The 12,843-nt window shown below is 41.2% G+C and overlaps 1 protein-coding gene across 2 annotated transcripts in view; it reads left to right on the top strand.

The window, feature by feature from the left end:
* Positions 1-276: 276 nt before the first annotated feature.
* The window catches only part of DYRK1A (dual specificity tyrosine phosphorylation regulated kinase 1A), an 88,734-nt gene continuing 76,167 nt past the window's right edge, over positions 277-12,843 (top strand). The window contains exon 1 of one of the 2 annotated variants that reach the window (XM_069785125.1): positions 277-350. The gene's annotated coding sequence lies outside the window, so the exon portion shown is untranslated. Of the gene's footprint in view, positions 351-551; positions 1,057-12,843 lie in introns of those variants that run through there. The other variant, XM_069785124.1, reaches the window with a different exon arrangement.

Here is a 12,843-nt window from a genome sequence, read left to right as displayed (position 1 = left end):
TTGACAGTTGCCATAGAAACAGGCTCGCCCCGTCGCCATTTTGTCAGTTAGCTTTTTTTTTTTTTAAAAAAAAACCCTCTTCCCGCCTGAATCGCGGCTTTTTTTTTTTTTTTTCCTTCCCCCTCCTCCTGCCCACCTCCGCCCTGAAAGACATTATCGCAGGAGAAAACGAAAGAACACCCTCAAAAAAACCCAAACTGTCCCCCGAGGGTCCGGCGGGGACACGCGAGAAGTTCGTCCCGCGCGGGCGAGGACAGGCGTGAGGCGGCGGCGGCGGCGGCAGCAGCAACAGCAGCGGAGCGGAGCGGTGCGGGAGGGGAGCGGGGCGGCGCAGCGCCCTGCCGAAGCCGGTTCGTGAGGGAGGGGGAAGGAGGAGCGGGCGGGGAGGGAGGGAGGGGGAGGAGGTAGAGGCTGGCAGGCGGGGGAGGGAGGGAGCGAGGAGTTCCCGGGGGCTCGGTACGGCGCTGCGCTTCCCCCCCACCCCCTCCTCCTCCTCCTCCTCCTCCTCCTCCTCCTCCTCCCCCCGCCCGCTCGCGCCCGCCCGCCGCTGTCCCCGCGCTGCCTGGCCGGGGCTCAGGCCGCCGCCGCCGCGCCGAGCCGAGGTGAGGCCGGGCCCTGCCGTTGCCGCCGCCGGGCGCTGCGCAGGTTTGGAACGCGCGCCATTTTGTGAGCGATAGAAAATCCAGCCCGGCCAGGAAGCGCCGCGGATCCGCCCGCCGGGCCGGGCCGGGCCTCCCCCCCCCTCCCCCCGCTTCTCTTCGCCGCCCAGAGAGGAAGGCGCGCAGCGGACGGACCCCGCGGCCGGTGCCCCCCGCGCCCCTGAGCGGCACCGGCACCGCCGCCAACCGTGCGGGCCCGAGCGCGGCGGGGCGGCCGGACTGCGGAGCGCACAAGAGGGAGGCGCTGCCGCGCCGGGGCCCCTGGCCGAGGCCGGGGGAAGCGCTCTCTCCTCGCCCTGCCTGCGCCCGCCGCCCGAGGGAGGAGGCCTCGACCGGGAGAAGCCGGGCCCGACCGGACCGGACCGGACCGCAGGGCCCGCCGCCGCCCCCGGCACGGGTAAGTGAGACGCCTCGGCCGGTGGCGGGGAGCTGCGCAGCGGGACGAGCTGGTGCCACCTCCCGGCCCGGCGCGGTCGAGGGGGGCGCAGCGCAGGGGGCAGCTCCGCTGCCATCTTAGAGAGAGGAGGTGGGGAGAGCGCAGGGGCCCGCCGAGCCCCGGGCCGGCGCCGGCAGGACCGGGACCCGTACCGGGCTCTGGACCTGGCCTCCTTCCCCGCCCTCCCTACCGCCGCCCCCTTCTGGGGCAGGCCGGGCATGGCCGGGGGGCAGCGGCGGCGGCCGCGGCCTCTGCGGCCCTTTTCCCCTCGGCGCCCGGGAGAGGCTGTCGCTGCCGGGTCGGGAAGCGGAGCGGCGAGGAGGGCCGCCGGACCGGCGATGGAGGAAGGGAGCTCGTCTGGATCCTCTCGCTCTTATGCGCAACGCCCTGCGGTGGGCGGGTGCGAGGTCTCGCCCCGGTCTGGGAGCGGGGAGAGGGAGGCGAGGAGGGCGTCAGGAGCGGAACCGTCAGCAGAGCGGGCACCTGTTGTGGTGGAGGCTTGAGGTGCCCCCACCTGCACCCGTGCGAGGGACTTGTGTGGTAGGTGGGGAAGTTGGAGGCCGATGTAGAAGGAGTACCAGTGCGAGATGACTGTCATCTGGGCGGGGGCTGGGGTGGGGAAGAGGAGACAGGAGCAGTTGCGAATAGGCACAGGGAGACACAGACACCTCTATATTCTAATAACTGGCAGCAGTCTTTTAGGAATTTAGCTTTGTGTCGCCGGAGAAATTGGAGACCTCATCTGATACATAGGGCGCTCCTTCTCTGGAGCGGCATTCCCTTCTGCCGCCACAAAATCAGAAAACGCAATTAAAAGTACTGTAATTTGAAATTTCGAAATTGGTGCATTTTTGAATCTCAGTCAGCTTTGAAGTTTTCAGTTTAGTCTGTCCAAAGACTACGCAGGGGTTCTTTGATCATGTGTCTAGATTGCTGCTGTTACTTAGTTCTCCTATTACTCCACAGTCATCGGGGGAAATAAACATTCATTGTTCTTTAAAATTAACAAAGACAGAATATCTGACTACAAAATAAATCAACAAGCATGTTTTTGACAGCCTACTGTTTTAATCTGAATGAGAGTGTGCTGTTAACTTTTGCCAGTAGGTATATGTAGTCACACTGACATGGATATAGTATCATAGAGGGGGTCTGGATTAGTAGAAGTTGACTTGTTTTATTATCGTGTTGGTATTTCATTCTCCTTTCCTTAAGAAAAGGTGTGCGAAGCTGAAGAATACATTGATGATAATCTGGTGATAAATAAGCAAACATTTTGTTTGTAGTAGTATTTAATTATCTGCCTGTAACCAAGCAGAATTTAGCTTACCTCATTGGAATAGTCTGCAGCCCTAAAAAGTTCTGGTAAACTTGTTTCTCTTTTTCTGCCCCCCCCCCCCCCCCCCCCCAACCTCTCTAGGTTGGATATTTTTGGAAATTTAATTATACTTTATAGAATTAGAATAATAACACTGAAAATAACTCTGAGTATGAGCTAGTATTTGTTAACTATTATCTACATATATTTGGTGAACTTGGTGTATGTGTATATATATATATAGACTATTTTTGTAGGGAACTCTTCATGTTTTTGGCTTATATGAATTATTTAGAACTAGAGTTTTTATTTGCAGTCTGAAGTAGAATATGTGTGTGATGTGTTAAATTTACATTTTCTGCTGTGAATTTAAAATTCTGTCAAAGTTTATGAAGCTTATCGAGTTTAATGGTTTTTGAATATTCTTTGAGTAAAGCAAGTGTATTTTGTTCAAAAATGAACAAAGAGCACGGCCTTCTTAAATCAGGGAAAGAGGGCAGTTCCTTCTGTTATATTATTGTGTATGCATTTACATATGACAATAGTTTAATATTGTTTCCAGGCAAATAGGTAAGAAAGACAGTTTGTTACATGAGCAGCAATGTTACAGTTCCTGAATCAATACTTGGGTGGATTTAGAACTTGTCATTGGAATCCCCTCCCCCATGTTGGACAGTGACTGCGAAGCCGCAACAAGGATAATTTTACCTAATAGCAGCCAAGAGTTCTCTATTTCAGTGTCAATTTATGGGTAGTATTCTCTTACTTGTGTAAAATAATGAGGTACTCATCAGGAATTTATCAATTTTTCAAGTATGTGGGTTTTGCGTAGACTGGGAATTAACACGTGATGACCATAAATGACTTCTAACAAACTGATTGATAGTTTAAACAAAGTTGAAAAACGTGACTGGTATCTAGTAAAAACTGTATGCCTTGTCTAAGCTTTTAAAGTTAAATTTAATTAGGATGTATTTGCGAACATGTATACCACATTTAAAAATCTTATTCTGATAGGGCCTTGTGAAGGAACGTGTCTGGGTTAACTGTGTTATTAGGCTTTGCCTTGAAGGACTTACTGTGATATTTTTGTCATTTTAGTTCAAATTAGTTGGTCAACAGCTTAACATAAAAAGTCCCTTTTAGTCTATGCTAACATGTTTGAAACTGCACCACCAGGTCCTATGGTAGTATGCGAAAAGACTAGTTAAACGCAGGAAAAACTACCTTTATTTGCTATGATAGCATTTTACAGTTTCATCTGAACCGATAGGGGTGGTGATTTGAAGACTAAAGGTACTCTTACCCAAGAAGCAATTTTGCTGCTATAATTAGATTCTCTTTTCAGAATTCCTCTTAAAACCTCTTTATTTCAGGTGTGTTTAACCCTGGCTGTGGGACTGTAGGTTGAAAGTTGTTACAGCTTATGTTTTTGAGTAAGAATTGAAGACCGGTATACACTTAGTCTTTCCATGGTACTTTTTAATGCCATTTGGAGAACTACTCTCCAAAGTGAAGTAAAAAACTTTCTGATATCTTTCTTTTATGGGAGCATGGGAGACTTGTATAACTTCTGAAATCCTTTTGTAAATAGATCTGTTGTTGTAGAGTAGGATTATTTACAGAGAACTGCTGCTTTTGTCTTTATAACAGAATACAATAGATTGGTTGTTAAGTTTAGAGTTTTATCTTTTTTTTTTTTTGTATGAGTTTGGTAAGAAACATCCTTTTTTTTAAATTTATGTGATAACTTTTTTGCTAATCAGACTTCAAGAAGTCTAAAAAACTTGATATGTTTATGCAGTGAGACTTCTTTTTTGCTCTAAGACTATTTGAAATAATACAAAAAACCTTTCTGAGCAAATGTGCCTTTCTTGTAAGCTTACGAATGGAGGAAGAAAAGTAAACATTCTGAGAAGGGGCATACTTTTCCTTCCACACCTCCATGGGTCCTTCAAGATGAGACTTATGGGAACTGTAGTCTATTGATGGTTTAAAAACACTGGAGAAACTTTTGATAATTAGAAGCAATTGTAACTTCGAGAAAAACATATTCTGTATGTGCAGTTATCTAGTACTCTGTCTTTGAGGTGACACAATATACCAATAGAATTGCGGTGACCTAATCGTTAGTTGCGTGGAACAATTAATGTAAAAGTTTATAATTGATATCCACTGGTTATCTTTTTCCTTTATGGGGAGGGAAGGTAAAATTCTGCATTTGATTCCGTTTTATCCAAGTGTGACTGCAAAAATAACTCAACTGCTTTTGCTAGTACAAATGTATTTCATTACCTTAGAATAGGTCTCAAGTTCACACTTACGCCAGCTTTATCTGCAGTTTAGCTCCATTTCCCCTAATACATATATGAGTCTTGTCCAGTGTCTGTGGGTGCTTAATTATGGTTTACTTGTCTGAGAGCACAGATAAAAAAGGGGCTTCTCTCTGACTAGAAAGCACATAGCGATGAGACAGGCTAAATCCCATTGTCTTCATAAAGTTTCCTTTCCCCTCTCTCGCTTCCCCCCACCTTTTTTTCCCCTTCCCCTCCCCAATCTCTAAAGGATAGGTGAGTTTTTCCACAGTTGAAAAGGTTGGAGATAGGGTGGCTTCACATGAAGGGTAGTGACGTTATCATATCCTCATTCATTCCAAAAGGTCCTGTCCATAGGATTTGCAAAGAGCATACCCACTGAAGGGGTAGGGAAATGTGGAAGATAGTTCCCAGTCAGCTCTGCTTACATCCCTACAGTGTGAATTCTCTGGAGCCTCTGAAGTCTAGATGGTTGCTATTTCAGTTACCCTGTATGAAGACATAATCAGTTTAATTTCAGCTCTGAATATAGCATTTCTTAAAAGCAGTGAAAATGTTTCTGTAATTAAAATGCCATAAGCTAGCACTTATTTGTAAACATACTCCTTGCAGAGTTTCCAGGGTCTTAGTAGCACTAAATACCTGAAAGTGAAACTGCGTAAATGAAAGTGAAATTAACTCCATTAAGTGTCAGTTTTGTTCCAGCTGTGAGAAACCAAGCTTTCAATTTATGTGTTACGTAAAGCTCCAAACCCTCCTATTCCCCCCCCCTTTTTCTTTTCCTCCGGAGGCAAATAAAAATGTGTTTTGAGTCAGTTAAAGGAATAGTTAATAACATATTAATATGTCTATGTGTTGAAAAGTTTCCTCTTTCTTTTTAATAACGGTTTGAATGGTGAAATGAGAGGAGTGGAAGTGTACAGGTTGATTTCTGATGGCAGAGTTATTCTTTGAAAACATAATTGAAAAAATTTGGAGTGAATTTCAATGAGTTACTGAAAAAAATCAGACTAGTAGAATGAGTAGTTGGCACAGTCATAGTTAAATACATTTTAATGTTTCACTGACAAGTTCAATTTAATCTTTTAAACCCTAGTGTCCTGAAAACCTTTTGTTCATTGGGTTTTGGCTTCCTGGCTTCAAACACAGGTAGTTAATGTTTTTGTTCATTCAAAATCCTGTTTACCTATATGTGGTCAAATCTTAATTTGTGTTCCTGTGAACTATGTAAATTGCTAATAACTTCTCATTTACTTTGCCAGTGGACCTGTCGCTGAGGAGCCAATTGGAGCATAGCGCATCGCCTTCCTTTGTAGAGGAAATAGTTTTGTGTCCATGCTATTGGTTTAGTGTTTAAACTGAAGGAAGGGGTAAAAAGAGGAAAAAAATATTGTCAGGTAGGGAAGTTAATGTGTTAGTACTTACTCAGTTCTGTATTTTCCTGAACGCTGTGAATTTCCTTACATTGATCTCTGGTCTGTCCAGTTGTAACTACAGCTTTTTTTCCTACTTACAGATGTATAACCATATATATTCTTGGTTTTTAAACACAGTTTTAACAGGACTTACATGTGAAATACATATAGGGTGTGCATGTGATTACAGACAAATCAGTTTCTAATACACTCTTTCAAAATCTGACTGATATTGGAAGCTCAGTAACTTTCCTGGATCGTGTCTGATTCTGGCTTCTTTGTCGTTATTCTTTCTAACTTGTGCATAAGTAGGCATTAATTTAATGGTATGCCAAAAATTGCAAGTTAGTGTTTGAAATATATTGATGTCTTTGTTCATGTTACAAGAAGTGATTGTTGCATGAAGATCTTGGCAGTTTCTCTTTCTGTAGAAGTTACTCATAAATACTAAAAATACTGGGTCATAGTTGTGGAATAACACAGCTGAATGTATATTTTTCACCACAATCTGATGTTCATAAGCTTAGAATTCTGTGTTCTTGTATTTAGGGTGACTTTCCTGTCAGTGTCATAGTATGCCTTCAGAAGTTGAGATTTTTATGACAGGCCCTGTGTAGGAAAATGAGCATTACTGCAAATACTGAACGTGTACATGATTGCACATATCTGTCTATGTCTTCCCACTGAAATCAGATTTTTGCTGAAGTAGAGTTCTATATATGCTATGGCTACAAACTTATATTACACTTTCCTCCCAAATCAGAAGCACTAGTAGGTGCAGTTCTGGGGAGAGGTCAGTTAACTATGCAGTTACTACAGCTTCATTTTGAATGTTGCTTGTATCTCTTCTCAAACTTTTCCTGATGGTTTATTGTTTTTAATACACACAGTGTTTTACAAACTTAGTTTCTAAGTGAATTAATGTCTTCTGTGAACTATGTCTACTAGAGACAGCATCATAAATGATTCATTTATGTTGAAGGCTGAGTGGAAAGAGTATATATGATACTGTGTTATAAACCATAGTTGAAGTTTGCATTATAAGGGCATAGTTAAAAATTGCTTGGTTTTGCATTGCTATACTACTTGGATACCTTAGCTGGGATCTAATTTCCATTTTGTTTTGTACTGTACAACATGAAGTATTATTTCTTTCTCTGTTTAATCAGGATTTCATGACTTTGAGATGCATACTCATTCATTCCTAATGTTCTTCTATGTAGCATTTTTGTTACGGCATTGTGTAAAGGCATACGTGTTTGTGGTTTGTTTTTTCTTCTGGTAAATAAAAAGGGTTATAAGTTATTGTAATTTGATAGTCTGTTGTACAAAAGCTTAATGGTAGAAGGTCTAAAAACTAATAATCTGGAGGTGTGAGTGGAAATCATTAATGATATCTGATGTGGTCCTTACAAGAGGGTTTATCTCCTGTATTTGTAAGATTTGTTTGGGGATATTTTCACCTGTGTATATTACACAGGGTGCAATCATGATTTGCAGTTCAGAGTGTCCATATGAGTCTACTTTTAGTCTTTTTACCCATCAAAACATTCATTTACGTATCTCTATGGAGTTAAATTAACCAGAGTCATGTTCACAGCATGGACATTTTAAAACTTTATGAGCTTAGTTTTGAAACCTTCAGAAACCCAGTTGCACATGTGGAAACAGATTGTTGGAGTACAAGTACTTGGCTGCCTTACCTTAGTGGTTAAGGATAACACTGACAACTTTTGTTGTCATTGTTAAATTGGGGTTGGCTTTGCTTCATGTGATGGGGACTAGAAACTTACATAATGCTTTTCTCATGTAAGGAACCATTAGAATTGGAGACAGTTTCTAAATGTGGATTTGAAGGTAATACCTAGTGCCCCTTTACTTAATTTGCATACTGCCACACAATTGCAGTAAACCAAAATACAAGTTTTTGCTAAAATATTTCTGTCTCCTTTCTTACAGAAGTTAATAAAGGAAGGAAAACATGTTGGCCAAGTTATGTGTCATATCTTGAGTTCTCTGTTTTAAAGTATAGTTTAAAAAAAATAGGGTTTTTTTCTCTTCTCATAATGCAAAGAAATGGTTCTATACCTGCATAAAGCAGGTATATCATCCTGGTTTTCTGCTAGATGTTCTTAACCAGCATCCAGTTATTTCAAGAAATGAGAAAACAAGTTCTGCCTATAGTTCACAAGGTTCAAGTATCATCTTTTGAAATCATTCTCTCTTCTGCACAATTTATAAAAATGCTGCTTCTCTAATTGAACGGAGATATTTTAAAACATGTTTGTTTCAGTTTAGCTACTGTTCTAATGAAAGTGAAATATAAAAGTAAAATGTATACAGTGATACACAGGGACCTTCAGCTCAGTGTTTTGCATGTGAAAGAAAGGAATGTACGTATGTGACAAACTGACATTTTTAAGAGGTCTTCTGAAGCTCTGCAGGTGTATGCATGTGGTGCTTTGCATTTGGAAACATTACAGATGATCAGTGACCTATGATCAGTCTGTACCCATGATTTGTGTGCCTATAGACTACCAGTATTTCTAAATGTTTATTAAACAGCTTTCTAAATGTTTATTAAAAAACATGTTGAGATTAAGGAAACGCCAAATTGGAGTAGTTCATGTCATTAAATATTGTCCTAGTACTGAGAAGTTCATGGCAGACTTACATTCTGAAGCATAGGAGTTTGTGTTTTGTTTGGTTTTTTTTTTCTCTTTCCTCTCACCCTTTCCCCCCTTCTGTCCAATGTAATAATTTCTAGCTCCTAATAAAAATTTTTTTCTTCTCTTCCCCCCCCTCCCCCCCCATCAGGGACATGTTGTGATTGAGATCAGTAAATAATTTTTTGTGTGTGTGAGAAAGATTTCCTTGGCCTTAGTTTAAATTTGTTGCCCTTTAGTGTTTATTTCCAAAGTCTGTTAAGAGAGAAGGGGGACTTAATTGACCTTCCTGATCTCATTCATCATTTTGTATGTCTTTATCACTAATTTTTTTTTTTTTACTTCAAAACTGTCATCTAGACCTACATAGCTAAAACAGTATTTTGTCATACTATTGGCATCACTCTTTTGTAAAGATTTTGAGTCTTGTAGTTCCTATCTAATTTTACTGAAATGTGAGAATATGCAATTATTGCTATACAAGAGTTTGAATATGGGATGAAGAGTTTAATTTTTAGACTTCCATATTTGAAAAATTTTCCTTTGGTATTTTCTGATATAGGATTCTTTATATGCTTTGCTTTCATTGTCTTTCTCTGGACTACTGCTACTTTAAAAAAAATAATCTTAATTTTAATCTCTGTATGTAAAAGCAAAGTTTTGTTTGCATAAAACAAAACAATCTGAGATCTGTGGCTTGAGGTGAGGTGGAAGCTCAAGATACATTTTTAGCAAGCCTACAGTGGGCCCGGAATACTATCGAAGTTATGTGTTAGTCATTATGTATATTCTGAAACCTGTGAGCTCCGAACTTGACAGTGCAAGTTTATTTATGTATTTGAGGAAACAGGTATGCATTATATTCCATATGTTGTAAGCACGGTCTGTTGCCTTTTATTTTAATCTTGAGTACCTCTGTAGAGTTGCATTTGACTTCATTAGTTAGTTCCATAAAAATTCCCAAACTAAGTCAAGCACTCAAACACTGACAAAATGGGGAAATTATCTCTTGGTTTTTTGGTGGTCTGAACTATCTTTCATCATGCAGTAAATAATTTTTTTTTTGAGATACAAGTTCTTAATAATTGCACACTGTCCAGACCTTGCACTTGGTTTGTGACTTTCTCATAGGCTCATGCACAGATGTACCACTTTAGTTTCTTAATCTAGCAAAAGCTAACATCCTCTTCCAGCATCTTGTGGAAGAGAAATGTTTTTCAGTGATTAGGATCTAATGTACAGAAAAAACCCTCCACCAAACCTAGAAATGTTTATGTATCTTGCTTATTAGCAGCCTAACCTAAGGCACTGAGTTCCTGTTTTTTGGGGTGGGGAGAGGAGTTTCAGAGATTTTAGGCATTTTGTATAGCACTTAACTTCATGTTGCTTTCCATACAGCAGTTTTTGCTTTGCTAACAATAGATAAATACGTGTTACTAAGCTGCTTTTTAGCAAGGGGAATGAAAGCAAAAAGGTAAAGTGACTTGCTCAAAGTTACAGTGATGAAATGGGTGGAGCTGAGGTTAAGGGGTTTTGTGTCTTATGTCTTCATAGCAGGATGCTATGTATTTGCAGTTGCATTTGACTTGAGTTTATTTTCCTTCTGCTTCGTAACTCAGAGAAGCAGTCTCTTAAGGTTGGAGAGTGACTCAGCATATCCAGATAGAGGTCTGCTCAAGGAATTTAGGATTTGTTTAGAAATTTGGGGGAATTAGAGCTTGAACTCTTTTTTCCCAAAGGGAATTTGCTTGCCTTTAAAAAAAAATAATTTATTTTTTACTTGCAGTCTCTTTCCCCATTTGATACGCATACCTCAATTTTGGGAAGAACTGATGGAGTATTTCAGTAAAAAGTATCATTTATGGTATAGTTGGTATTTACTGTATAGCTTTGTTTTCTATGTGCTATCCTTCTGATGTATGTGATAAGCATCTGTTCAATGAATAAAATAACATTTGACTGTGTAAGTAAAGATTGTGTTGCAAAATACATAAAAGAGACAGAATTGTATATCAGGCTTGCCTTAAACATTTCTTAACTTAGTCTGTGATTTTATGACATTTATAAAAGTTTTTTTCACATGGAGGGAGAAGGAGTCATGTATGGTATTTGCCCAGTTCGTATGATTGAAACATCTCCATCTTATTAGTACAGAAGCTCCCAGCTCTCCTACCTGATCTGGCAGGGCCGAGTTCTCAATCTTATGGGTCAGCCACTTGCAAGTGAACAGGTCAGGGAACAATGGGTTACCTGTGCAAGTGTAGACTGGGTGCGTAAACCACACTTTGTATGCTTGGGTTTGGTTGGCTTTCATGAGGGAAAATTGTCTAAATGTCTTAAATGTGACTCTTCTACAATAATAATCTGTGTTCTAGTTTCAGCTGATTGAACTTGTCACAGAGTGTTTAGACACTGGTGGGTAGTAGTGGCAGCGAAGGCAAGCAAAGGGACAGAAGCTGATGAGTAAAGACTGAAACTATTGGTCTTCTGCTACTGTACCTTCTTAAATTTGGGGGAAATTTGAGAAGACTTCATTATCTTTTTTTCATCCAGATCAATTCCATCTTCTAGCATGAGATAAGACCGTAGGCTGGTACATAGTTTCAGTCCTGAAAGAATGCTGAAGGGCGGCACAGCAAAGAACAGTATATTCAGAGAAAAACACAAGCAAGCTTGATTGTTCTACCTGCTTTTCTTCTACCGTAAACCATTTTCTCCTTCCACACACTCAAATCTGTATATGTTTTCCTGGGGCCAGTGAAAATTACCTTGCTCTCCCCAAAACTGTACCTATGCCAAATTTGAAATGATCAATAAAAATGAAGCAAAAAGATGAAAAGCAACAACTCTTTGTTTTCATGTCTCATCTACCAGGGGTGCGGGACATGCACAGTATTTAATCTGATGATGTTATATGTGTTTGTTTTACAGCGCAAGTATTAGCAAACTGATGTGAAGTTCATGCTGCAAGATGTAGAGGCACTGAAGCACTTTGAGGGAAATTGTTGAAAGAGTTGTTTTAAGGCAAAATGTGCAACAAGGAGTTCTTTGAAGGCAATTACTGCTTAAGCAGCTCCCCTTCTCTCCAGATTCTGGCTGCTTGTTCCCACCTGCTTTGTGTTGGCACAGCTGTTTGTAAGACCAACCAGTGAATCAGACTTGGAAACCAAGTTGGCTGAAATATATAATTTTATATATATAACATTTGGGTGTGTGTGGGGGTGGAGAATCGGGTTACTTTTCGGTCAGATCGGTTCCCAGACCCAGTACACTGTGTTGCTGCTCTGACATTTGACAAGATAATGGAATGGTTTGTGTGGGTGGACAGGAGCAGGGTGCCTAGAAGAGGCAGGGGTTGGTTAACTGGCTCTGATAGCACTGTTACTTAATGGAGAACATAATTCTGAGGAATTTTTGCCACCCCTCCTGTAGTAAATCACTCTCCTGTCAGTCGCTCTCTCTCTCTGTATGCCCCCCCCCGCCTCTGTCAGACATCTGCTTGCTATCTCAAACTTCCATGCTTATTCCCTCTCTAATGTTCCCACTCTGATGCTGTCCTGCTTGTGTGCACTCTTAACATGTGCTACCACAGTCTTACTTGATAGTAAGTTCTCTCTCTAACTCTCGTGCTTGCTGTCTAACTCTTCTACTTCTGATGCATCTGTTTTCTTGCACTCTTTTAACTTCTGGTCTTCCTCTAGTTATTCCTCACTCTTGCTCACTCCTTTTTACAATTTTCTAACTTCTACTCATGCCCTTTTTCTCCCATGTCCTTTCTAGTGCTCAGTCTCTCAAGTGCCTCTTTTTTGTCATTTGCTGTCTCTTGCTTGCTCAGTGTTTTGTCCGCTTGTTTTTTCTCACTTGTTCTTGCTTTCTCTTCCCCCCATAAGAACAGTGCTTTTGAGGAGGAAAAAAAAAAAATCCATGTTTTAAAGACTAAAACCTCTTAAGATAGCCAGGGTTTTTAATTCTCTGGTTTTTTTTCCCCAAACATTACCACAAAAGAATACAATATATAGATTTCGTTAATCTCA

The sequence above is a fragment of the Haliaeetus albicilla genome, chromosome 6, assembly GCF_947461875.1.
Source record: "Haliaeetus albicilla chromosome 6, bHalAlb1.1, whole genome shotgun sequence".
In the NCBI taxonomy this organism is placed as follows: Eukaryota; Metazoa; Chordata; class Aves; order Accipitriformes; family Accipitridae; genus Haliaeetus; species Haliaeetus albicilla.
Note: the sequence above shows the minus strand (reverse complement) of the source record. Positions and strands in the feature narration are given on the sequence as shown.